The following is a 27,958-nucleotide window of genomic DNA, read 5'->3' on the forward strand; positions in this document are numbered from 1 at the left end:
TATCTCTTATTAGACACACAGTGACTGTGATGTTCTTCCAGAACAGACTCAACGGAGGGGGTATGTTTGTGTGCGTTTGTGTTTAGTGTGAAGGAAATCTTGGAATGGGCCCAAAGTCTGCATCAGGAGAAAGTAAGAACTACCAAACATGGTTCTCATGGCTGCATTGATGTCTTCTGCTATGCTTCGAGCCTTAGATGTAACACTGAGAAACGCTTTGATAGAGGGGAGGTAACTCTACTTTCCTGGTACTTAACCCTGTCAATTGCCAAACTAATGGCATTAAACTGTTGAGATTAATGATTAAAAGATAAATTGGGATTTATAGAGCCTACCTGTTATTCGGAACTAGTGTGGGATAAATAATGCCATCCTTTATCTATAACCCATAGTACATACTGATACAAAGAAATAATGTGATATTCTGGGGTACTTTACTCTCAAGACTGCCATCTTCTAGATTGGACACTCAAAAAGTTCACACAGTTAATAATATTCAGACTGGCTGCTGAAAGCTTTATTGTATTCATACATGGCACAGCAATTTACATCATAGTATGGAAAAAAAATCCTATGGCCACTAAGCACAGTAATTATTCCCTAGCTATCTACACTATATACATATTTTACCATTTATGGCTCCTAGATGGGATTTCTTCACTTGCTTTTCATCAGACTTTCAAGAGTAGTTCACACCTTACATAAATAGAACCACCCATCAGAAATTTGCTATATGAGGTAAAGGCAGTGCCATACAGGCACTAAGATGCTGAATCCAGGCATACCTGTTGTAGAAAGATTCGATACTTGGTTGTTTAAATATCTTTAATCAAAGTTGCAGAAAAGCACTGCACTTTGATTGATGTGTGCAACATGGGAGGGTCTTTGTGTGTCGGGTCCTTGCGTTTATTCTGCCTCCTCCAGCGTCTTCTGGCATGCCCTCTTTTTTTGTTTGAATATTATGCCGCACTGTCATTGCTGTTGTTGGCGCCACATGCGCATTGCCACATTACTCAGGTCTTCATTAAAATGGCACTGGAGTCCGCGCATGCACATACCACTGATGCTATTGAATACTCTGCGGTGAAGACTATGAGAAGCATTGGCACGTACGCAGATGTAAAACGAATAAAAAATCTGTGCTTGTGCCGATGCCTCTCATAGTCTTCACCGCTGTGTGTTCGATAAAATGGCGCTGGAGATCCCGGTACATGCATGCGAGGACTTCGAGACCATTTTAATGAAGACCTGAGTACTGTGACAATGCGCACACTGCGCCAACAACAGCAATAGCGGCACAGTGTGATATTCAAATATAGAGAAGGGAGCAAGACAGGAGTACGCCGGAGGAGGAATAAACACGAGGACCCAATGCACAAAGAGCCGCCCATGTTGCACACATCAATCAAAGTGCAGTGCTTTTCTACAACTTTGATTAAAGATAATTAATCAACCAATCATCAGATCTTTCTATAGCTGGTATGCCTGCAATCAGAATCTTACTGCTTTTATGGCACTGCCATAACCTCATACAGCAAAATCCTGGTGGTTGGTCCTCTTTAATGAGCTTCATCAGACAGCCCAAATCTTGTACTGTCCTAAAGACAGTGTTTTCCATTCTCTTCCAGCTGATCCCTTTTTTAGTTTTTTTCCCACTAAAACAGAAGAAAAAATATGTTTTCTTTACAATTATATTATTATTTTTTATATTTTTGACTTGAATCTCCCTTCTGGTAGCTACAGGGCTAAACACACAACAGCAGAAGGGGTCGTATTGCCATATTATGAGAGTCCATTCGTGCAGACATTTATATGTATGCACTGATTCTTTACAAATTGGTATTCATGGTCTGAGTTAAGGTCCAGTCACACTAAGCAACTTACCAGCGATCCCAACAACGATAGGGATCGCTGGTAAGTTGCTAGGAGGTTGCTGGTGAGATGTCACACTGCGACGCTCCAGCGATCCCACCAGCAACCTGACCTGGCAGGGATCGCTGGAGCGTCGCTACACAAGTTGCTGGTGAGCTCACCAGCAACCAGTGACCAGCCCCCAGCGCTGCGTGGAAGATGCTGCGCTTGGTAACTAAGGTAAATATCGGGTAACCAACCCGATATTTACCTTGGTTACCACCGCACGGAGCTACACGTGCAGAGAGCAGGGAGCAGCGCACACTGAGCGCTGGCTCCTTGCTCTCCTAGTTACAGCACACATCGGGTTAATTACCCGATGTGTGCTGCAGCTAAATGTGCACAGAGCAGGGAGCAGCGCACAATGCTTAGCGCTGGCTCCTTGCTCTCCTAGTTACAGCACACATCGGGTTAATTAACCCGATGTGTGCTGCAGCTACATGTGCACAGAGCAGGAGCCGGCACTGACAGTGAGAGCGGCGGAGGCTGGTAACGAAGGTAAATATCGGGTAACCAAGGACAGGGCTTCTTGGTTACCCGATGTTTACATTGGTTACCAGCCTCCACAGAAGCCGGCTCCTGCTGCCTGCACATTTAGTTGTTGCTGTCTCGCTGTCACACACAGCGATCTGTGCTTCACAGCGGGACAGCAACAACTAAAAAATGGCCCAGGACATTCAGCAACAACCAACGACCTCATAGCAGGGGCCAGGTTGTTGCTGGATGTCACACACAGCAACATCGCTAGCAACGTCACAAAAGTTGTTCGTTAGCAGCGATGTTGCTAGCGATGTTGCTTAGTGTGACGGGGCCTTTACATTACAGTGGTTTACAACTCTCTGGGGATAATCAATGATCTGTCAGCTGACTTTCCTTTTGTTGTCATGTTCATGTTTATTTTTTGGATTAAATAAACTTGAATCCCAAAGGAGATATAACTGGAACTTTAAATAGGTTTTGTACTAATGGTAATTTAAACCGAATAACAAGAGTCCATATCTAATCTCATTAACGATATTGTCATGGCTCCACTCTGGGGCTTGATCCAATGACCTCTGGTTGTGTGGTCAGTTTCCCTCTCTGTGGGACCACAGCCTGTTCTGTCTCAGTAAAATTGCTGTTAGTTCTCTTGTCCTTTCCTTTACCTAGCCTCTTTGTTTTATTTCTAGTCAAGTGTGTGCACTTCCTTGTTTTGTTTGCCCTATCACATGTTGGGAGGGTCTATTTATACTCGCCGTGCACATGCCTTCAGTGCTGGCTACATGCCAAGGTTGATGGATTCTCAGTTTAGGATAAGCTTGCTGAGTTATTTCTTTCGCTTTTCACTGTGGTTTGTTTGCATGGTTCCCTTTTCAGCATTCTCTCATTAGGTTTCATTTAGGATTTGGAGTTGTGTCACTTATCCCGTAAGTCTTTTGGGGTTTATTTCAGTTTCCTCCATCTTCCCTGTACAACTGTTTGAAAATTTCTTTATCGCTGTGTCTCACCCTTTGCCTGTGTACCTGTGTACACTTCTTTTGTTTATTGGTGTTTTGTGTTACATTTGGTTTATAGTTTAGATAGTTTAGAGTGCAGTTAAAGACACTCAGTCAGCCGATGTTGAGCGGGGGCACCATTGCATAGCTTTAAGGTGTCAACCTCCGCGGTCAGGCAGGGACAAAACAAAGTCAGATTTAGGGTACTCCTCATCTGCATAAGGAGCTGTAGTTAACATCTCCTCTGGTTTGTTTGTCCCCGTGTGAGTGGAAGAGTTTAGTTGTAACAGACACATTGTGCCACAAATACACCTTCATTAATAGAGGAATGGGCTTTACAAGGCTTCTAAGGTGTCTATTGGTATCTGGCATCAAGATGTTATCAGAAGATGCTTTAACGTCTATAGGTTGAAAGTTGGTACTGTGATATGATCACTGGTACGGTGCAAGAGGGGAGATATGTGTCGCTGAGATTATTGAAATCAATGATGTGAACCTGGGTGGAATACTCCAGCATATTAGGTGCTGAGAGGGTTAATGTGTATTACCTGGGCAGGGTTTGTTGTGAACAGCTAAAGAGATGGGTGGGATGGTTGTCCACCATATCTCCACCTCTGGGTGTGGTCCCAGAGGTAAAAGCCAGGCCTCTGGACACACTCGTTGTTCTGCTCTGTATAATCCTGTGCTGGAGGAAGTAGTTCCGGGTTTGTCTGTCGGTGGAGGTGAGGAAACCTCTTTTGAGGAGTTTCTGCTGAGACTTATGTGCTGGACTGACCCTGGAGATCTGGTGTTTTGGAATGTGCCTGTTACCTGCATGTAAATGCCATTTGTTGTCGGTACTGGCGGTATGCTTTATGCAATCCAAATAAAGCAGCCTGAGGTTTACAAAGTGCCTCCCGTGTCTACTTGAACCCGCATGCTGAGTGAGTACCCCCTCCCCCACATTGCAGGGGCTGCAACATCACAGTACCTACATGTTGTTTCTATCATATTCTACGAATGCTTACTTGACTTAAGACCGGGGAAATTTGGAAGCTAATGCCTTAAACTTCTCATGTTCTTCAAACATTTTTGCAGTGTAACAGAACACATTATCCTGCTGAAATAAGTCACTAATATTAGGTGTATCACTGCCATGAAGGAAGATAATTGATCTGTAACAATCTTTAGGTACCATATGTGGTACATGTTAAAGTGACAGCCAACTATTTTTGATACTTAGTCAGTAGTGATGGGCGAACCCCCCGATGCTTGGGATCGGGAGACTCACCCGAGCTTTTTGCTTGCGTCCGAACCCCAAGCTTAGACTTTACAGGATGGGGCGTGGGGGGGCTGTAAAATAAAGAATATAGTTAATAATAAACATTGTCATTTTACTTATCAGTCCCGCGATGCGTCCTGCAGACCCGATGTCTCCTGGGCCACTTACGATCATTAACTTCCGGCGGTATTCACTGCACTGCTCGTCACTCGGTAGTCTTCGGCTTTTTTCGGCTGTGTTTGCGGTGACATCAGGGTTCACCCAAGCACATGGCTTAGCCATGGACTCGATAGAACTGTGACTATCACTGTCAGTGTCAGCCTGCTTCTCGCTCTGCAGCGATGCTTGTGTGTACAGAGCAATGAAGCAGAGCTGACATTTCTCTCCCTGTGGACTATGTCGGACTAAGGATTTTTTTTTATAATAAAGATGGAGTCTTTAAATGTTTTTTTGTTTTCTTTCTAATGAAAAAATGTTTTCCTTTTTTTTTCTTTTTACTGTTTATTAGAAATTCATGGTGGCCATGTCTAATTTGGCGTGACACCATGAATTACGGGCTTAGTACCAGCTGAGAATACAAAGCTGGAATTAACCCCTTTATTACCCAGCGTGCCACCACCATCAGGGCTGCTGACGAGCCGGGTAAAGCACCTGGAAATGGCGCTAAGAAACATTGCGCAATTTCCAGGGAAGGCTGCGGATTTTAGTTTGGGGGGCCCAGAACTCTTGGGCCTTAACACGCTGAGAATCCCAGCCCCCAGCTGCCTGGATTTACTTGACTGGCGATCAAAACGCCCATTTTCTGTGCCATTGTCTGTGATTGCCTGACATCACTGTACTGTAAAAATAAATAAAATAAATCGCTAAATTAAATGACATAGTGCTCTGCAGTATTTTTTATTCTTAGCACAGATAAAGCGGACGGCTATGGGCTGCCAACCCCCGCTGCCTGGTTTTACCTTGGCTGACAGTCAAAATTCAGAGAAGCCCAATATTTTTTTTTTAATTATTGAAATATATATTTTAAAAAAATTGCGCGGGCTCCCGCCATATTTTGATGGCCAGCCAGGCAAAACCAGGCAGTGGGGGGCTTGAATCCTCAGAGCAGGGTGGCCCAAGCTGTTTGGGCCTCCCCCACTGCAAATTGCAGCTCCTAGCCGCCTCAGAAAATGACACATTCATAGAAGAACTACTTTCTGGCGCTTTACCCGGCTCGTCAGCGGCCCTGATGGTGGTGGCACTCTGGGTAATAATGGGCTTATGGCCAGCTTTGTATTATCAGCTGGTACTAAGCCCGAAATTCATTGGTGTCATGCCAAATTAGACATGGCAACCATAAGTTTCTAGCAAACAGTAAAAAAAACCACAACACATAAAACATTTTTTTATTAGAAATAAAACAAAAAAAAACATTTGGAGACTTCATCTTTATTATAAAAAATCCTTAGTCCGACGTAGTCCACAGGGAGAGCAATGCCAGCTCTGCTTCATCGCGCTGTACAAACAAGCGTCTATACAGAGCGAGAAGCAGGCTGACAGTGATAGTCAAGTTCAATCGAGTCTATGGCTAAGCCATGGACTCACATGAACCCTGACGATACCGCAAACACAGACGAAAAAAAAGCCGAAGACTACTGAGTGACGAGCAGTGCAGTGAATACCGCCAGAAGTTAATGATCAGAAGCAGAAGTGGTCGGGAGATAGCGTGTCTGCAGGATGCATCGCTGGAATGGTAAGTATAATCATGTTGTTTAATAATGTGTTTTTTTACAGCCCCTGGTCCCCAACTGTAACACGGGTTTCCCGGGACCTTGTGCACGAACACTGTGTTCGATACAGGTCCAGAACTTTACAGTTTGGGTTGCCCGTCACTATTAGTCAGTATTATAAATACATTTACATCCACGTACCTTATAGGTGAAGTTGTCTCTGATCGGAGTTGTTCTTTTTCTGTACTTCATCCTGTCCAGATGCAATGATGACTTTTCATATCCACAGGTCAGCTATGCAGACTTCCATCTTCTCCAGTTTTCTGCAGCACATCCCGACATGATGACCTTAAAAATAGCATTATGGTTATAATGCTACTGAATAAATATAAATACCCTACGCTGTGCTCCTAAATAAATAATTGCCCTTACTGTGTTCCCTTTACAAAATATGACCAACACACTGTCCCTCTTATGGTAAATGCCCTCCACACTGCCCTCTTCTTTCCATATTGGGCCTAGTTTTCACACTCTTCTCTCTCATTGTGCCCCCCCTATACTGTGCCCCCTCATCATACTTCCCCTACTCAGTATACTATACTATTCTTGGTGTGCCCTCACACTGTCCCCTGATGCTACTCCCTCTCTATACCGTCCCCACTACCCAGTCTCTATTCTGTGCCCCTTCATACTTTTCTCCACCCATACTGTCTCCTCACACTATTCCCCCTCCCTCATACTGTCTCCTCTCACATCGTCCCATTCCTCTAACTGTGTCAACACCCATTCTGCTCGCTCTGCCTACAACGTACGCATACATTCCCCTCACTCCTTATACTGTTTCCTCACACATCACGATCTTAACTCCCCATACTGTTTCTGCACCCATCCCCTCCCCAAGCTCCCCATACAGTTTCTGCACCCATCCCCTTCCTTGCTTTCCATACTTTGTACTCAAAATTCTCCCTCCCAATTCTCTCCCCATACAGCGTTCATACCCTTCCTACATACTGGTTTTTCATACATGCCCCTCCCTCGCTTCCCATACTGTGTCCACATGCATCCCCATACTGTTTCATTATACACACCCCCTCGCTCCTCAAACGGTGTCATCAAATTTCTCCCCCCTTGCTCACCATTCTGTGTCCACATCCATACTATCCCCCTCGCTCCCCAAACTGTGTGTGCATACATTCCCTTCCCCCCTCGCTCCTCATACATCTCCCCCGCAAACCATACTGTGTCCGCACCAATACCTCCTCACTCCCCATATTGGTCTGCACCTATCTTCTCCCTTGCTCCCTATACTGTGTCCACATTCTGCTTTCTCATACAACCACCCAGCCTCGCTCTCCATACTGTGTCTGCACCCATCCACCCCCTCGTTCCCCATACTGTAGTTGCATACATTACCTTCCGTCCTAGCGCTTCATACTGTTTCCTCATAGATCACCCCTCACTCACCATATTGTGTCCTCACCAATCCCCCCTCGCTCCCCATATTGGTCTGCACCCATCTTCTTCTTCGCTCCCTATACTGTGCCCACATACATTCCCCCCTCACTCCTCATTCTGCTTTTTTCATACAACCATCCACGAATATTGAGGGAATTGAGCTCCGTAATCGACAGACCGCTGTATCTCATCTTTTTAGACTCACTTGTAACAGGGTTGGTGCCTCAGGATTGGAGGATTGCTGATGTGGTACCGATATTTAAGAAAGGTAAGAGGGTAGATCCAGGCAACTACCGTCCAGTAAGCCTGACATCAGTAGTATGCAAAGTTTTTGAGGGCCTTTTAAGGAATGACATGCAAAAATATATTGCAGAAAATAATATGATAACTGACAAACAGCATGGATTCATGAAAGATAAGTCGTGTCTAACCAACCTGTTGGGGTTCTATGAGGGGGTAAGTTCAAACCTGGATATTGGTAATGCAGCTGATGTGATTTATTTGGACTTTGCAAAGGCATTTGATACTGTACCACATAATAGCCTTATACTAAAGCTCCAGAAGCAAGGACTAGGGGACACAATATGCAACTGGGTAAGGAATTGGCTAAAAGATAGGAAACAAAGAGTAGTCATAAATGGTACATTCTCTAAATGGGCTATAGTCAGCAGTGGGGTGCCGCAGGGATCTGTGCTTGGACCGATTCTTTTTTAATCTCTTTATTAATGACCTTGTGGATGGGATTGATAGTACAGTGTCAGTCTTTGCCGATGACACCAAACTATGTAGGATATTAAAAACTGACCTGGATAGTACAATATTACAAAAAGATCTGGATAAGATGTCAGAATGGGCAGATACTTGGCAAATGAGATTTAATGTTGATAAATGTAAAGTAATGCACCTAGGACGGAGTAATCCTATAGCTGCGTATACATTAAATGGAAGTAAACTCGGGACTACAGAACAGGAGAAGGACTTGGGTATTCTCATTACAAATAAGCTGAACAGCAGCACTCAATGTCAAGCAGCAGCTGCTAAAGCAAACAAGATTTTAGGGTGTATAAAAAGAGAGATTAGATCCCGTGATCCCAACGTATTGTTACCCCTCTATAAATCACTTGTAAGGCCACATCTGGAATACGGGATCCAGTTTTGGGCTCCACATTTTAAAAAGGACATTCAGAAGTTAGAGTCAGTTCAAAGGCGGGCAACTAGACTACTACAAGGAATGGAAGGCCTCCCATATGATGACAGGTTGAAAAAGTTAGATATGTTTAGCTTAGAAAAAAGACGTCTCAGAGGAGATCTCATTTATATGTATAAATACATGTGTGGTCAATATAAAGGACTGGCACATGACTTATTTCTTCCAAAGACAGTACTAAGGACCAGGGGGCACTCACTGCGAGTGGAAGAAAAGCGATTCCAACAGCTAAATAGGAAAGGGTTCTTTACAGTTAGAGCAGTCAGACTGTGGAATGCCCTACCACAAGAGGTAGTAATGGCAGATACTATAACAGCTTTTAAAAAAGGGCTGGATGATTTCCTCAGTACACAAAACATTGTTGGTTATAAATGACTTAGTGACTAAATGTAGAACTGGTGGAGGAAGGTTGAACTAGATGGACCTAGGTCTTTTTTCAACCTAAGTAACTATGTAACTATGTAACTATGTAACTATGTAACCACCCTGTCTCACTCTCCATACTCAGTCTGCACCCATCCACCCCCTCAATTCTCATTGTGTGTCCTCAAATTTCTCTAAAGCTTTAAATTGTACAAAATTCAAATCACGTGTACATATAATACAGGTCTATAATATTCCTAACTGAACTGAATTCAGAAGAATCTTGGGCTCATACAGCATTTGGTAGAGTCACAAAAACATGCTTCCTGTAGAGTGAGGACAGATTGCAAGGGTACTGCAGCTTGGCATATCTATACTGAGATTTTTTTAAATTCTTACCAGAAATTTAAAACATATTGTGAAGGGAGACTAATAATGTGAAAAGATCAAGGGTAAAAAAGGAGCGTTTCCCCAATTGAAAGAATGATTTTAGAGATCCTAGATCAAATGACTACTTCTTGTGTAATACATATAAAGATGAAATTCGCCAAAACTCCTCAGGTGATCAATAAGGAACAACAGCGATATTCCAATATTTCTATTTCCATTTTTTTTCAGGTGTGCTCAGCATAAACAGTCAATCCAATGCATGACCAGCTCTCCCCTCCACTACTGTACCCTCACCCATCCCCTGTAGACTGTGAGCCCTCGCGGGTAGTTTCCTCTCTCCTCCTTTAAACTGTAATGTTCATGACTATTGTACTTGTTCCTATTATGTGTACTCCTTTTCACATGGAATAAATGGCGCTATAATAATAAATAATAATGACAATGCAAAGATAAAAAAGATGCTAATATAACAAAAAAGAAGAGGGATAACATCTATCATCATCACAATCATAGCAAAGTTTATTAATACATCTAAGATCATGAAAAAGGACAAATACAGTTAGAACATCTAAAAAGAATATGCACTTCACATCGTGTCGGTCCTATTACACAGACTGTGTAATTACCAAATATGAGTATATAGAGTCAAACATCCTTCAAGTACACACATATATATATACTGTGTGTGTATATATATATATATATATATATATATATATATTTATTTATTATTTATTTTTTTTTACAGTGGGTACGCAAGGTATTCAGACCCCTTTACATTTTTTACTCTTTGCTTCATTGCAGCCATTTGGTAAATTCAGAAAAGTTCATTTTTTTCTCATTAATTCTCTGCACCCCATCTTGACAGAAATAAAAACAGAAATGTAGAAATTTTTGCAAGTTTTCCAAACAATAAAAACTGAAATATCACATGGTCATAAGTATTCAGACCCTTTGCTCAGTATTGAGTAGAAACACGTTTTCAGCTAGTAAAGCCATGAGTCTTCTTGGGAATGATGCAACAAGTTTTTCACACCTGGATTTGGGGATCCTCTGCCATTCTTCCTTGCAGATCCTCTACAGTTCCGTCAGGTTGGATGGTGAACATTGGTGGACAGCCATTTTCAGGTCTCTCTAGAAATGTTCAATTGGGTTTAGGTCAGGGTTCTGGCTGGGCCAGTCAAGAATGGTCACAGAGTTGTTCTGAAGCCACTCCTTTGTTATTTTAGCTGTGTGCTTAGGGTCATTGTCTTGTTGGAAGGTGAACCTTCGGCCAAGTCTGAGGTCCAGAGCACTCTGGAAGAGGTTTCCTTCCAGGATATCTCTGTACTTGGCCACATTCATCTTTCCTTCAATTGCAACCAGTTGGCCTGTCCCTGCAGCTGAAAAACACCCCCATAGCTTGATGCTGCCACCACCATGTTTCACTGTTGGGATTGTATTGGACAGGTAATGAGCAATGCCTGGTTTTCTCCACACATACCACTTAGAATTATCACCAAAAAGTTCTATCTTTATCTCATCAGACCAGAGAAACTTATTTCTCATAGTCTGGGAGTCCTTCATGTGTTTTTTTGCAAACTTTATGCGGCTTTCAAATGTCTTGCACTGAGAGGCTTCCGTCGGGCCACTCTGCCATAAAGGCCCAACTGGTAGAGGGCTGCAGTGATAGTTGACTTTGTGTAACATTCTCCCATCTCCCTACTGCATCTCTGGAGCTCATCCACAGTGATTTTGGGGTTCTTCTTTACCTCTCTTACCAAGGCTCTTTTCCCACAATTGCTTAGTTTGGCTGGATGGTCAGGTCTAGGAAAAGTTCTGGTGGTTCCAAACTTCTTCCATTTAAGGATTATGGAGGTCACTGTGCTCTTAGAAACCTTGAGTACTGCAGAAATTCTTTTGTAACCTTGGCCAGGTCTGTGCCTTGCCACAATTCTGTCTCTGAGCTCCTTGGGCAGTTCCTTTGACCTCATGATTCTCATTTGGTCTGATATCCACTGTGAGCTGTGAGGTCTTATATAGACAGGTATGTGCCTTTCCAAATCAAGTCCTATTACTTTAATTAAACACAGCTGGACTCCAATGAAGGAGTAGAACAATCTCAAGGAGGATCACAAGGAAATGGATAGCTTGTGACTTAAATATGAGTATCTGAGCAAAGGGTCTGAATACTTATGACCATGTGATATTTCAGTTTTTCTTGTTTAATAAATTTGCAAAAAATTCTACATTTCTGTTGTTTTCTGTCAAGATGGGGTGCGGAGTGTACATTAATGAGAAAAAAATGAACTTTTTTTCAATTTACCAAATGGCTGCAAAGAAACAAAGAGTGAAAAATTTAAAGGGGTCTGAATATTTTCCTTACCCACTGTAACACTAAAAAAAATTGTCATAAAAGCCCAAATGAATATGAAGTATTTGATACTGCATATAGAACACTTTTTTAGCATAAAATAATATACCCAATAGAAAGGAAATCAGCCTGCATGGCTACAGGAGCAGACCCGCACATTACAAATGTATTACAAATTACTATTTGCAGCTTGTGTATGACGCACGCAACCACATGTGACCAAAACTTGCCACGAGTCCATAGGAAATGCATTGAAGTGAAACGCATTTGTGCCGCATCCAGCATTGCGGTAGAATTCCGCTGATGTGAAGCCCACCTTACTTGGAGATCCCTAGACTCACCCCGTAGATATCCTCCTGCCTTAATGTCATATAAGTATCAAGCTTAGATATGAATAAAGCATGAACAACATTATATGTCTGGTGAGTGCCACATTTTTAATATTTTTGTCATATGCAGTATATTAACCATACACAATAGTGGCACTACTGTTGATGGTTAGTAAAAGTCATACTTGGGGGCACTAGACACTTGAAGGTTTCAGACTTTAACTCAAAAAAGTGGTTATCAGAATCATAATGTATCACCTACACACAAGATAAGTAATAAGGGTCTGATCCTAGGAGTCCTACCATTAGAATCCCCACTGATCATGAGAACTGTGGTACAATGTCCTTGTCACGGGTGTGTTACGGGTGACAGACAGTCATGTGGTTTCTGGCCATGGAAGGTCTGGCTGCACAGAAAGCTCCCTGACTTTCCATTGTTCCTGCTGTCAGTATTCATTGGTATAGGTAGCTTTCCTGCTGGATTAATCTCTCCCCCTCTTGGACCCAGCAGGAGCTCGCCTTCCTCCCAGCTGCTGATCATCAATATTCTTTTGGTGCTTTAATGTCCCTTCCTTTCTTGGACTGGTGATATTTTTGTAGTTCATTCAAGCCTTGGTTGCAAGCAGGTGGTTTGTACTCTGTGGTGGTGTCATTACTGAAAGCTCTGCTGAACTTCTACCTGAGTCATCTGTGGATAAGTAGTTCATGCGTTTTCCCCTTCTGTGTCCTTCTTGTGTCTTCTATCATGTTTAGTGGGGTTGACCCAGAGCTTATCCCATCCGTTCCCTATTTATAGCACAGAACTAGGGATAGCTAGAGTCAGATATCCTGCTTGGCACATAGGTGCGGAACCTTTCTAGGATGGGGAGAGATCCCAGGGTCCAGCAGTAGATTTTTTTCCCTTGTCTAGACACAGGGTTTCCCTTCTCTTTTGACGGTCGCTTGGTACTTCCTCATACGTAGTGTGACAGTCCTCTCTCTCTGAATGATCAGGCGTATACTGATCTCACACACCTCATTTGGTCACACCTTATCTATTTCGTGTGCAATTCTGAACGCTATCTTTTAAATACTATTTTGTAGAGCTGCCCTCCACGCCATGGGCCAACAGTTGTACTTTCAAAATGGGTTGCAATGTAGAACAATGCAAACAACGTTGGATCCCTCATTTAAAATGAACAAACTTTATTTTTCTTCCATAAAAAGCATAAGACATTCCATATCAAAAATGTCCAAAAAAGAGAACCATAAGTCCCATAGATGATACTGGTTGACGCGTTTCGAAGCGCACTACTTCTTACTCACAATGAAGCACAATGCAACACAATATATGTATAAACTACATTAAATAATATCAACAATAAACATTTTCTTAAAGTGATAATTTTAGGTGTTCTTTCCCTGCTTTATTAATATGCTTTAGGCTGTAACTTCAATTGTCTTAGTTTTAATTTTGATAGCTTATAATCATATTATAAATACCAGAATGCCTTGTGGGCTGTGAGCTTACAGAGTTCATATTTTCCTCTATGAGTCTGGGCTTTTTCCAGTTCATTTGATCTAGGTGGGAAAAAAATGGCCATAGCTTCCATATCCACCAAGACTTTGTTAACACTGCCAACGCTACACCAGGCTGAATCAATGCAATCCTTTGTTTGCCTTAGAGAGCCTCAACAACGCCCCATCCAGGCACTTACACTTGGAAAATAATAGACAATGTGGGATACTGGAAACTTTTAAGCAATGAATCCTTGCAAAGTCATTGAGAGAAATAAAATGCACACTGCCTCCTTTTCCTGAAAGTTTGCTCATCGTTTCCATTCCTAAGGATTTTTGTTCCCACTTTTGGATGACTTTTCATGAAAACCCACTTGTATTTTGTTAAATGAAAAAAAAAAAGTCTCAGCTCAAAGTATTGCGCTGTTTTTGAAAATCCATTTCTTTACGTTTTATTGAATTTCTACTACGGCTGTGTAACGTTACTGTAAAATCGAGAGGAGTAACTTAAAAGGGAAGTTCATATTAAACTGATTACAAACGTTTCCAGAAATCAGTTTTAATCCGCGATAAGATACCTTGTAGCAGGTGTTAAATTTCCTTTCTCCTGGGAAAGAAAAGCATTGCACAATCCTCACTGACATACAGTATATGCCGTCCTGATTGCAGAATTCCTCTACATCCTCCAGAGCTAAAGACATTCCCTGCATCCATGTCTATTCTAATATAAATCAGTCTGCAATTAAATGTAGTCTAAATGGTTGACAAACCGATCATTTGTTTTCACCCACGCCCCAGGAATTGAATCCTCATCAATTTGTCGATAATTTAATTTCTGCATTATATCTCTGGTATGTTTTTGTTTGATGTGTAATAATTAGGAAGTCTATTAAAGAGGACCTGTCATTAGTAGAGATGGGCGATTGGTCAAATATTCGGGTTTGGATTCTTTGTGCTAAATAATTTCTATTATTCGTGTATTTTGTACCTGTTTGTAACGCCCCTGTAGCATGGTCGTTACAGGGTATTGTATAATATCCTTTTCCCGGGCAGGAGGAGGTAAGTTTACACACACACATCCCATCACCAGGAAAGGGTTAATAGATTTTCAGCAGTAGCTCAGGTTTGCTTGACTCCCCCTGTCTCCTAATGAGCAGGAAGCAGGTGGCTTCACACAGATAGGTCACCATGACGACATTCTGGTAGGGTGGGGGCCTGAGCTAGGGGTGAGCTGCAGAGAAGACAGGAAGTTTAATCAGAACCATCTGGAATGTGAGTGGAGACAGACCTCCACAGGAGCTGCTCCTGTGGAGAGGGACCAGCCAGAACAGGGCTAGTAACACCTAGAGGAAGGGAACGGGTCAGGTACTGAGGATCGCGGAGAATGTGCTTGGTGGTGCCCGGAGGGCACCTGATTCCATCAGGGGGCGCTACCAGAGTAGGGAGAAAGAAAGACAGAGAGGCAGCGAGTCCCCAAGAAGCTTCATGCCACGGGAACGGCAACAAACGCACACGACAGAGGGACCCTCAGATAACCTTCCCGGACCCTGCCTCCAACCTGCCCGGGACCGTCCAGAGGCTACAACGGCGAGGACCAGCATCCAGGTGCAATGTTGGAAAAGACCGGTGAATAAAGAGGAACTGGAACCCGCACCCGGTGTCTCTTTTGAGTAAATGCCGCCGCCCTGTGCCCCGGTGCTCCCGTGGACTGCCGCCCTTGGTTCTCACCAACCTCCCGGGGCTTCCCCACTCCACCCGTGGGGGGTGATTCCACCTTAGCTGCCTGTCACACCTGCCCCGTAGAGAGACTGTGCAGCAGCGGCTAAACACTTGGCCACATACCATGGGTGGCGCTGCGTGCAACCCCCGTTCCCGTCCCATATCATTCCTGGGGGAGAGAAGGGTTGCAGGGAGCGGGGGTCCATGGCAGAGGAGACCGAGACCCCAGTCACCACTGCAACCGGTGATGTGCTCCCAGGAACCCTGATACCCTCTTCCCGTTACCCCCCTCTTGTGGACTGTCGAACTCTTTAATGAAACCTGCCAGAGTCACGGAAGCCGGGTCGGGCCACTCACAGCTCAACCCCAAACACCACCAGCCCGGTGACCGTGCGAACCCTGCAAACCCTGGCGTGGGCGTTTCAACTTGGTGCTGCAAACAGGGTCCAGACTAGACCTGGTACCACCGGGTGACGCGTGCCTTGTGAATAACATCAGTAAAACTGGACTGGGACTGTACCAATGGCATCCATTGAGAATGGGATGGGAGCCATGTGTACCAATATGGACTGGACTTGCCCGCCCTTCGTGGGAGGAGCTACAGCGGGTGCGAAAACCCGTGCCCGCCCCTAAAATGACATTAACCGCTAGGAGTCAGGAGCCCCGCCTCCCCAGAAAGCAGGAAGAACCTGATGATGTGATGGTCCGGAACCCTGGATGTCTGGAGGGCCCTGGAGCATCACGGGAGGCTTGTTCCAGACCTGTTTTGTTTTCTTTGTTCAACCGAACAGATTTCTGGGCCACTGGAAGTGTGTGACCAGGACTGCTGTTTGGAGTAGCTAGAGCCAGCGTGGATGGACTGTCGGAGGCTACTGGTTGAAAGTGTTTATTGCAATGCAAATGTTTCATTTTCCTCTCTTTTCTTCTTCAGCCTCATCTTCTTTTTTCTCCCTTTTTCTTCCTTTCCCCTTTTGAAAATTGAGTCCCTGTAAAAGTGGACGTTACCTTGTTGATATATATGAAAATTTTTACGGTGTACTTTGTTGTTGCAGCCCCGGAGTGTTGCGTTTCCCTCTGGGGGAGTGTAACGCCCTTGTAGCATGGTCGTTACAGGGTATTGTATAATATCCTTTTCCCGGGCAGGAGGAGGTAAGTTTACACACACATACGTCACATCACCAGGAAAGGGTTAATAGGTTTTCAGCACGTAGCTCAGGTTGCATGACTCACCCTCCCTGTCTCCTAATGAGCAGGAAGCAGGTGGCTTCACACAGAAAGGTCACCATGATGACGTTCTGGTAGGGTGGGGGCCTGAGCTAGGGGTGAGCTGCAGAGAAGACAGGAAGTTTAATCAGAACCGTCTGGAATGTGAGTGGAGACAGACCTATACTGGAGCTGCTCCTCTGGAGAGGGACCAACCAGACCAGTGCTAGTAACACCTGTAAGAAGGGAACGAGTCAGGTACTGAGGATCGCGAAGAATGTGCCTGGCGGTACCCGGAGGGCACCTGATTCCATCAGGGGGCGCTACCAGAGTAGGGAGAAAGAAAAACAGAGAGGCGGTGAGTCCCCAAGACGCTTAATGCCATGGGGACGGCAACAAACGCACACGACAGAGGGACCCTCAGATAACCTTCCCGGACCCTGCCTCCAACCTGCCCGGGAACGACCAGAGGCTACAACGGCAAGGACCAGCACCCGGGTGCGATGTTGAAAAGACTAGGGAATAAAGAGGAACTGGAACCCGCACCCGGTGTCTCTTGTGAGTAAATGCCGATGCCCTGTGCCCCGGTGCTCCCGAGGACTGCCACCCTTGGTTCTCACCAACCTCCCGGGGCTTCCCCGCTCCACCTGTGGGGGGCGATTCCACCTTAGCTGCCCGTAACACCTGCCCCAGAGAGAGACTGTGCAGCGGCGGCTAAACATTTGGCCGCATACCATGGGTGGCGCTGCATGCAACCCCCGTTCCCGTCCCATACCGTTCCTGGGGTAGAGAAGGGTTTCAGGGAGAGGGGGTCCACGGCAGAGGAGACCGAGACCCCAGTCACCGCTGCAACTGTTGACGTGCTCCCAGGAACCCGTTACCCTCTTCCCATTACCCCCTCTTGTGGACTGTCAAACTCTTTACTGAAACCCGCCAGGGTCACGGAAGCCAGGTCCGGCCACTCACAGCTCGACCCCGAACACCACTGGCCCGGTGACCGTGCGAGCCCTGCTAGCCCCGGCGTGGGCGTTTCATACCGAATAACCAAGCTAATATAAGGCAATGGGAAAATCAAATAATTTTACGCAGGACCTTGGAAGTCGATCCGGGAGGACTGTAAAAATGCTGCAATGGATGGAAAAGTGCTGAAACTGAAAGGGAACAGCATGGATGAAGATGCCTGGATGCATTTCTGACTCCCAGCTGGTTTCTGGGAATAATGTTGTCAGAGTATTATGGGGATTAAAGCAAAAGAAGTATACTTACAGACAGGGGTGGGATTCAGCCAGTTCTGTCCCGTTCGGGACAACCGGTTGTTAAAATGGTAGCCGGTTCCCCGAACCGGCAAAAAACAGGTCTGGCATTCCGATTCCCTGTATTCATTTGTGTTAGTGTCTTTAAGACTCTAACACAAATGAATCCCCGTACCTCCGCGCTGCACTTCGCGTTCAGTGGAGCCTGTCTGCTCCCTGACCCGGCGTGCAGCGACGTGCTGACGCTGCAGAGAGGTCACGGCAGTGTGGGGAGGTAGCTCCTCCTACTGCCGTCTATAAGCGTCAGTGTGCATGGAGAGTGCCGCGGATGACGGAAGACAGAGGAGAGGCCGCCGGTGCTTGGAGCAGGTAAGCACTCAGTGAGTCGAAGATGCAGTGAGAGGGGCCGCATAAGATGGCTGCTCAATGGGGAGGGGAGGCCACATAAAGATGGGAGCTATATGGGGAAAGGAGACCACATAAGATGGGAGCTATATGGGGAAAGGAGACCACATAAGATGGGAGCTATATGGGGAAAGAAGTCATATGGGACAGGATCTGCAGTGGAAAAGGAGCACATGGGATGAGATCTGCTGGGGAAAGAGGCCATAATGGGATGGCATCTGCAGGGGAAAGAGGCCATAATGAGATGGGATCTGCAGGGGGAAAGAGGCCATAATGGGATGGGATCTGCAGGGGGAAATAGGCCATAATGAGATGGGATCTGCAGGGGGAAAGAGGCCATAATGGGATGGGATCTGCAGGGGGAAATAGGCCATAATGGGATGGGATCTGCAGGGGGAAAGAGGCCATAATGAGATGGGATCTGCAGGGGGAAAGAGGCCATAATGGGATGGGATCTGCAGGGGGGAAAGAGGCCATAATGGGATGGGATCTGCAGGGGGAAAGAGGCCATAATGGGATGGGATCTGCAGCGGGAAAGAGGCCATAATGGGATGGGATCTGCAGGGGGAAAGAGGCCATAATGGGATGGGATCTGCAGATGGAAAGAGGCCATAATGGGATGGGATCTGCAGGGGAAAGAGACCACATGGGATGGGATCTGTAGGGGGAGAGAGGCCATAATGGGATGAGATCTGCAGGGGGGGAGAGACCACATGGGATGGGATCTGTAGGGGAAAGCAGCCACATGGGATGAGATCTGTATGGGGAAAGCAGCCACATGGGATGAGATCTGTATAGGGAAGGTCATCCGTTCCAATTTTAGCAGGGCTCCTTTAGATAATTTTGAAAAATTGTAGAAAAACCGTTTAATACAATATGACTGACAGTGACTGGAACAACTGATACTGGACAGGAGAGTGAAGGTAGAGGAAGGGAAGAAGGGGAAAGAGATTATACTTACTTGGATTTTTTGGTTGAGGAAAGTGCGTGAAAATGGGTGTGGCTAACAAAATGGGTGTGGTTACAGAATGGGTGTGGTTTTCAAATGGGCGGGGTTTACAGAGAACCTTTTGTTAAAAATTTGAATCCCACCCCTGCCTACAGGGTTTCCCTGCGGCTGTCACACTGCTTCCTGGTTCAATCATTAAAGTTCATGAATATGCACTGCTTCCCCAGCCCACCCTCTGTAACAGTGTCTGTAATTTGTTGCAGCCCTGCTTCCCCCATGCACCCTCTGTGCCAGCGTCTGTGATTGGTTGCCCTCACAATAGCTGCCTGGATCACTGGAGCAGAGTGTAAAAATAAATAAATAATTGGAACAAAGGTTGCAGGATCCCCCATATTTCGATACCCAGTGTGGATAAAGCAGACAGCTACAGGCTGCAGTCCCCAGCTGTGTGCTTTATCTTGGCTGTATAGTAAAATACAAGGGACCTCATGAATTCTTTAAGCTGACAGACCACAAGGCATTCTGGTATTTTTAATATGATTATAAGCTATCAAAGTTAGAACAAAGACAATTGAAGTTTCAGCCTAAAGCATATTAATAAAGTAGGGTAAGCAGCTGCACATCTAATGTAATTAGCATTTAAAAATGTAAATGCTATCTTTCTCAGTTTAAGAAAATGTTTATAGTTACATAGGTTGAAAAAAGACATAGGTTGATCTAGTTCAACCTTCCTCCACCAATTATACATTTTGTCACCATGTCACTTATAACCAACAATGTTGTGTGTACTGAGGAAATCATCCAGCCCCTTTTATAAAAGCTGTTATAGTATCTGCCATTACTACCTCTTGTGGTAGGGCAGTCCACAGTCTGTCTGCTCTAACTGTAAAGAACCCTTTTCCCTATTTAGCTGCTGGAATCGCTTTTCTTATCTTTCGAAGGAATAAGTCATGTACCAGTCCTTTATATTAACCACACATGTATTTTTACACATAAATGAAATCTCCTCTGAGACATCTTTTTTCTAAGCAAAAAAAATGCAACTTTTTCAACCTCTCATCATATGGGAGGCCTTCCATTCCTTGTAGTAGTCTAGTTAACCGTCTTTGAACTGACTTCTGAATGTCCTTTATAAAATGTGGATTTATAGAGGGGTAACAATACGTTGGGATCACAGGATCTAATCTCTCTTTTTATACACCCTAAAATCTTGTTTGCTTTAGCAGCTGCTGCTTGACATTGAGTACTGCTGCTCAGCTTATTTGATGTGTTGTTGATATGTTATGTACTTTATGCATATATTGTGTTGTATTGTGCTGAATGGGGAGTAAGAAGCAGAGCGTTTCGAAACGCATGAATCAATAGCATCTCCGGTGAGATTTATGGTTCTACTTTCTGAAAACATTTTTTATATAGAATGTCTTGTGTTTTTTATGGAATAAAAAAAAGAGTTTGTACATTTTACATGATTGATCCGACGCTATTTGCATTGTGCTACATTGTGTCTCATTTTGAAAGTGCACCTGTTGGCCCATGGGCAGGGGAAGCAGTGAATATTCATAAGGTTTAATGATCGGACCCAGAAGCTGCACTCACTTCCCCTCATTGTCTATTGCCTCTCCAGGAACAGGATGTCATCAGAAGTGGTGCTGCAGATCATTACTACAGTTTCTTTTATCACCCCCCTCTGAAGATGTCCTGGTTCCACAGCTCTAATAGCAGCTCTGGGAGCGGTGAGTGCAGCGCCAGCACTCTGCTTCTGTCCACACTGCCTCAGCTTTAAAACTGTTAAATAAGACCTTGTCAGACAGAAGCAGTGAGTAACACCAGACCCGCCCCCTGATGACAGTTCATCTGTGGGCAATGCTAGAACCTGTGAGGACGGCGGGGGTTTCACTCACTGCTACTATTTCTGCCCCCTGACGACATCTTGTTTCACAATTAGAAGATGTAGCGGAGATAGAAGCAGAATGCCAGTGCTGCACTCATTGTCAACTAAATACCCTATGTTATTTACATGTACTATTAATATTTATTTTTTACTTACGACAGGGTATTTGCTCATTTGTTGTTATTCTAGGCTTTGTCTGGTAATGGTGACAGTGTGAATTTGCACTTATAACAACAGGCATGCCGTCCCACTTCTTCAGTTTTCCTTTAAGATTGAGAAGTATGTTGGCAGCAAATCAAAGTGTATTGTGAAAACAGCTACATTTAGTAGTTTTTAATACAGAATCCTAAATTATAACATTTTGAAATCAAAATATTCCTGTCAAACAGTGTCCTGAATGTCCACAAATGTCTTTCACTGTGACCGGTACAGAACAACAGGACAAACTATTTCTAATTTTGGCGTCCACCTGTTTAAAACATGTCAGGTAATTTATGGATGGACTGGTAGTAAAATGTCAAGCTTAATTTATCAGATCCTCTAAGACAAGTAAAGCCGCAATGCATGGAGTATAAACCTATATACTGTATATTAATAGTAAGGGTTAAAGAACATATACTAAAAGGGGTTGTCCACTACATTCTATTGCATTAAAAATGTGCTCAGAAAAATCGTAAAACCAAAATGAACAGATACTTTTTTTTTATTATTATTGTTATTATTTATTATTATAGCGCCATCAATTCCATGGCGCTTTACATGTGAAAGGGGTGTACATAATAGGGAAAAGTACAATGATAAACAATGCCAGGCACAGACTGGTACAGGAGGAGAGAGGTCCCTGCCCGGGAGGGCTCACAGTCTACAAGGGATGGGTGAGGATACAGTAGGTGAGGGTAGAGCTAATTGTGCGGTGCTATATCAGACTGAGGGTTATGGCATGTTGTAGGCAACATTGTCTGGTCTCCTCATTTTTTTCACCAACAAGGAATATCATGTGACTGACAGCAATCTCTAATCTGCTACAACATTGATGAGATGTCCACATCAAGAGAGATGACTAGTTTTATAGTTTTAGCAATGATTCCACATCAAGGCTGTGCGTCCTGGGCTCAGTCCAAAAGAGAACTTGACAGCTGATACATGCTGCCCAATCCACAGACAACATCTATCAGACCATGGCTGCCTGATTTCAGTCACATATACTGAACTCTCAAACTCTTCCACATTTCAGCAAAAACCATAGTTGAAAAGCAGCCAGGGATCAAGCCACACAATAGACTAGTCAACCAGGAAGATCCCTTGTGATTTCTCCGCACCCACTGCCTAGGATTGACAGGTCTGTCACTACAAGGGTACACATGGAAAGACCTGTCAGCCACTGGCAGTGGGCAGGGAGAAGCTGCTGTGAATCCGCCTGCCTGATTAGTCTCTTATGCAACTTGGTCTCAAGCGTCACAGCGTTTCGGAGATATACATATGTTCCTGAAATCATGCAGCCACAGTTTGATATATGCTACCCATGGACTGGGAGCATCTTTCAGTTGTCAGGTTACCTTTAACCCCTTACCAACCTAGGATGTATATATGGAGATGCAATTTTGGTGCTGAAATATCTGCATCAGATTTCTGTACCAAATTGACATATCTTGGCAGAAAAACGCACTGAAACAGTGTCAAAGCCGTTTTTGTGCGGGTTTTTTTGCCAAGAGATGCAGATTTGGTGCTAAAATTTATACACCAAATTCCTGCACCAAATCAGCATCTCCTGGCAAAAAAAAGGTTTCAAAATGTGGTACGGTCTTGATGCGATTTTTTTTGCCAGGAGATGTAATTTTGGTGCTGACATTTATACACCAACTTCATGCACCAAATTTGCATTTTTTGGCAAAACATCACATAAATTTTGCATGAAAACCAAGTTGTGTTGAGGTGCATTTTTTTGCCAGAAAATGCAGATTTGGTGCAGAAATTAGGTGTATAAATTTCACCACAAAATCTGCATCTCTTGGCCAAAAAACATGGTTTTCTGCTAGGAAATGCAGGTTTTAGTGAACTCAGTTCACCTAAGGTGAGGTTACTGAGTTCAATTATGTCACCTGAGGTCAGTTTACCTATGGTCACAGGTGGGGTACCGTGGAAGCCTCCAGCTGTGACCACAGATAAACTGAGCGATGTCACCTCTCACAGCTGAGGCTCAGTCAGTTTCTGACAGCAGTCTCAGTGGGTGGTCATTGTATTTTATTTCAAATAAAGGATTTTTTCGGTGTTTGTGTTTATTTCTTTTCACTTACAGTATTAGTAATGTGACTGGTCTTATAAAAGCCTTCCATTACTAATCTAGGGATTAGTGGCCGCTGTGAACTGTCATTACCCCTTATATTGCCTGATTACCACCGCATGAGGGTCCCTCATCTGCATACACAGCCAAGATAAGCACATGGTTTGGGGTGCAGCCTGTAGCCATATGCTTTATCTGCTCTGGTTATCACAATATGGGGGGATCCTATGCAGATAGCAGCATGTGTGATCCCAACCAATCAACAATGCTGAAACACGGGGTGGGGGCACAGTCTGACTGCAATCGATCCGGTCAGTCTCCAGTGATTTGTAACCTGCCGGCAGCTTCAGTGTTTCATGGAGCACACTGGTAGTCACAAATCAATTCAAGTCTATGAGATCTTTGTTCTGGCCCTCATAGACCTGCACTGAGTGCTTGTGATGTAACGTCTGACTTCCAGCCAGTTAGATGTTACTGACACGAGACAGGAGCGATGCTGAAAAAAGGTGAAGCTGCCAGGGGATCAGGGTTAAGTATAAAACAGGGGGCAAGGAACTAAGATTTAAAGCACCACTGTTGGTGAAGTGCCTTAAGGATTCTTTAAAAACTTTTAACGTATCATAAAGACATCAGTAGTTTTGATCAGTGGGTGTCTAGATGCTAATATCAAAACCAATCTAAAATGAAGGAGACATGCTGAGCCAAATGTGGCCCTCAAACGAATCGTCATCAGGGTGTGGGGACACCATCGCCACACCCTGATGATAATTCATTTGAAAGTGGTGCTAGAAAATGTGGGGTGGCATTGGTGTCACTCACAACTTTTATCTCCGCCCCCCGATGACGTCTTTTTTCACAAAAGCAACAGAAGCAGAGGATATACTCGTACAAGCAGAGTACTTGCATTGCCTGCACTTCTATTCCACAACATCTATCAACATGGATCCAGGACATCTTCAGAGGGGTCAGCAATGCAAGAAACCAGTAAGTAACTGCAGCGCTGCCCCCTGTGATGTCCTGTTCCAGAAGGGGTGATAGACACTGCAGGAAATGAGTGCAGCCCCAGCTTCCATTGACGCCACATTTAAGACGCCTCTCAAATGAAACGGCACAGGAAGGGCATTATATTTACTTGTTTATGTTTCTGTGTTTATGTAATCCCCATTAGTAAAATATATGTCTTGTTGCACATGTGTAATCTTAATCTTTGAACAATCATTTGAGGGTGCATACTGCTAGATGTGGGAAATTCTGCAAGAAAAACTGTACAAACACTAGAAAAATGTAGAAACCTTTATTGATCAATAGGTAAAAAAAAGACAATAAAAAGTCCAGCAGGTGGCACCACACTACAAACGCTGGCGGCAGGAGGTAAGTAATACAATAATTAGAGATTATATAAATAAGCAGCATCAAGATTTTAGCGATCCTGAAAGGGACAAAAAGCTACAATGACTGGACCACTATGCAATAGAGCACTGTTCACAAAGTGGGAAATAATGAACTAGTGCAGCCATATACAGCAGGTGTCACCTTCTGAAATAGTTAAGAATAAAAGAAGGCGAGTATGCTGAAAAGTGTTGTAGCTTACTATTATCTGATTATCTACCTAATACATATCATGTACTATATACAGTGTGTCCACCCATATCCTGTCCACCGCCATTAACTTGACAACGGTGACTGCTATAGGCATAGAAGTGTTGTCTAGGTATAGTAAAGTAGCCATGCGCTACGCAATGAAACCACCTATAGCGCCACCTGGTGAAAAACAACGGAGTTAGCATTTTTATCTCAAAAACGGAACGAGATAGAGAAAAAAAAGTGAATTACAAAGTTGCAGGGCATCATCAATTCAATACGAATCGACACCTTGCATACAGAAATGTTATGATATGAAACCCATGACCCCCCAAAAACATTGAATGCTGGTCACGCATATGGCGCTCATTTAACTTTGATGCTCAAAGTGGCCACCATCAGCTGCAATGCACATCTGGACTCTGTACAGCATACTGTATCTTGCTGCACGTTGTGCAATATGGTAGGTGACACGTTTGCACAAGCATCTGTAATACATCGTCATAGGTCCTGCAATGTTGGTGGAGGGGTCGCATACACCTGCTGTTTGATGTGACCTCACAGAAAGAAGTCCAATGGGGTCAGGTCAGGTGAGCGTGGAGGCCACTCCACACAGCCACCATACCCAATGACTTGTAGGAAGGTCTCCATGAGGTATCGCTTCACGTCCGCAACCTTGTGAGTTTTACACGTTCTAATCATAGCATTTCTGTATGTAAGGTGTCGATTCGTATTGAATTGATGATGCCCTACAACTTTGTAATTCACTTTTTTTCTCTATCTCGTTCCGTTTTCGAGATAAAAATGCTAACTCCATTGTTTTCCACCAGGTGGCGCTATAGGTGGTTTCATTGCGTAGCGCATGGCTACTTTACTATACCTAGACACCACTTCTATGCCTATAGCTGCCTCCGTTATCAAGTTAATGGCGGTGGACAGGATATGCTGTATGTGTACTTGCACACCACTTTGTGAGCAGCATTTGACTTTATTATTTATTATTACCAGAATTCCTAACTATTTCTGATTTCCCCCTATGTGAACAGTGCTCTATTATATTGTAGTCTAGTCATCGTACTTTTTTGCCTCTTTCAGGGACACTAAAATCTTTCTGCTGACTACTTATAAACCTCTAGTTATTGTATTACCTCCTGCCACCAGAGTATGTAGTGTGGTGCCACCTGCTGGTCTCCCACCTTTTAAAGTCTTTTATCTCACCTGTTAATCAAGGATTTTGCACCACGTTCTGCAGAAGGTAATTACCTTTAGGGATCAGTCACATCAGAATATAAAATGTGCGAGTGCAATGCAAGAAAAAAAATCGCACCGCACTCGACCCAATGTAAAACAGTAGGGTAGATAATATCTACTAGTTTTTCCTCTGCAAACTTCAGCATGCGGGGCAAATATCCTGTCCACCGCCATTAGACTGGCCTCAAACGAGCGTATGGCATCCGATGTGAGAGCATCGGATGCGATATGCTAATGACCCCCGGCTCTGGCTCTGCTGCGAGCGTGAGCTGAGTGTCATGCAACTGTGACCCACTCTTGTGATCGGGTCACAGCTGTGAAGCTGAGTGCGGGCGCTGCGGACGAGAGGGAAGGGTTAATCCTCTTGGTAGCAACCGGGGCGAAAAAACAAAGAGAAGGCTAAAACATAACCTTTAATCGGTATACATTAAGAAGTGAATTCACTCACTATAAAAACAAAAATTAAAATTGGACTGGCGGGCCTCAGATAAGCTCAAAGCGGCCCCCTCCAGTGCAAAAGGCACATCAAAACAAGTATCCCATATTTAACATACCGAGATTAGACTCAGTAGTAAAAAAGCACCCCACAGCACACAGAAAGGAAGGATTTAACCACCCCAGTGCAGGTGCATAGGTTCCAAACAGAGGGACACTGCATAAATAATCTCGACCAGACCCTTTCAGGCATCCAGAATGCCACACTTAGGCACTTCTATTCTGGATCCAAAATGCAAAAGGAAAAGGAATGGTCTTACCGTGACTCTATGGGCATAACGGCATCACAAGAAACTGGAGCTTAACAGTGGTGACCAATAAATGGACATAATAGATACCACCAAATGCTCAATGGACATACGGCTCAGCATCCTCCCAACGCGTTTCATTTATTATTCATCAGGGGAGTCTTCAATAGGATGTCCAGCATCCCGTCAGTAAACAAGACTGAGTGTCCAGAAAAAAGTTGCCCACAAACATACAAAGATGTCCGGCATGAACAAACGCCAGGTATAATGTGCCGCCCATCTCCTCCATTTTCAGCTTGTGCATATATCGCACTGCACTCGGATAACATCCAAGTGCAGTCCGATGTATCTCTCGCATCCATTCACTTGAATGGGTACGAGTGATACGGCTGTAGCATAAAATTGCAGCATGCTGCCACTTTTCCCGCATCCAGAATCTGCTCGGCCTCATTGCCTAACATTGGTCAGTGTGCAATGCGAGATTTTCTCGCATTGCACTCATCCGATTTTCACGCTCGTGTGAGCGTACCCTTAACTTGAGAACGGCGGCAGCTATAGGCATAGAAGTGGTGCCTAGGTTTAGTAACGCAGCTATGCGCTACGTAATGAAATTACCTATAGCGCCACCTGGTGGAAAACAACAGAGTTAGCATTTTTATCTTGAAAACGGAACGAGATAGAGAAAAAAGTGAATTACAAAGTTGTAGGGCATCATCAATTCAATACGAATCG

Source organism: Anomaloglossus baeobatrachus, chromosome 4 (assembly GCF_048569485.1).
Source record: "Anomaloglossus baeobatrachus isolate aAnoBae1 chromosome 4, aAnoBae1.hap1, whole genome shotgun sequence".
Classification (NCBI taxonomy): domain Eukaryota; kingdom Metazoa; phylum Chordata; class Amphibia; order Anura; family Aromobatidae; genus Anomaloglossus; species Anomaloglossus baeobatrachus.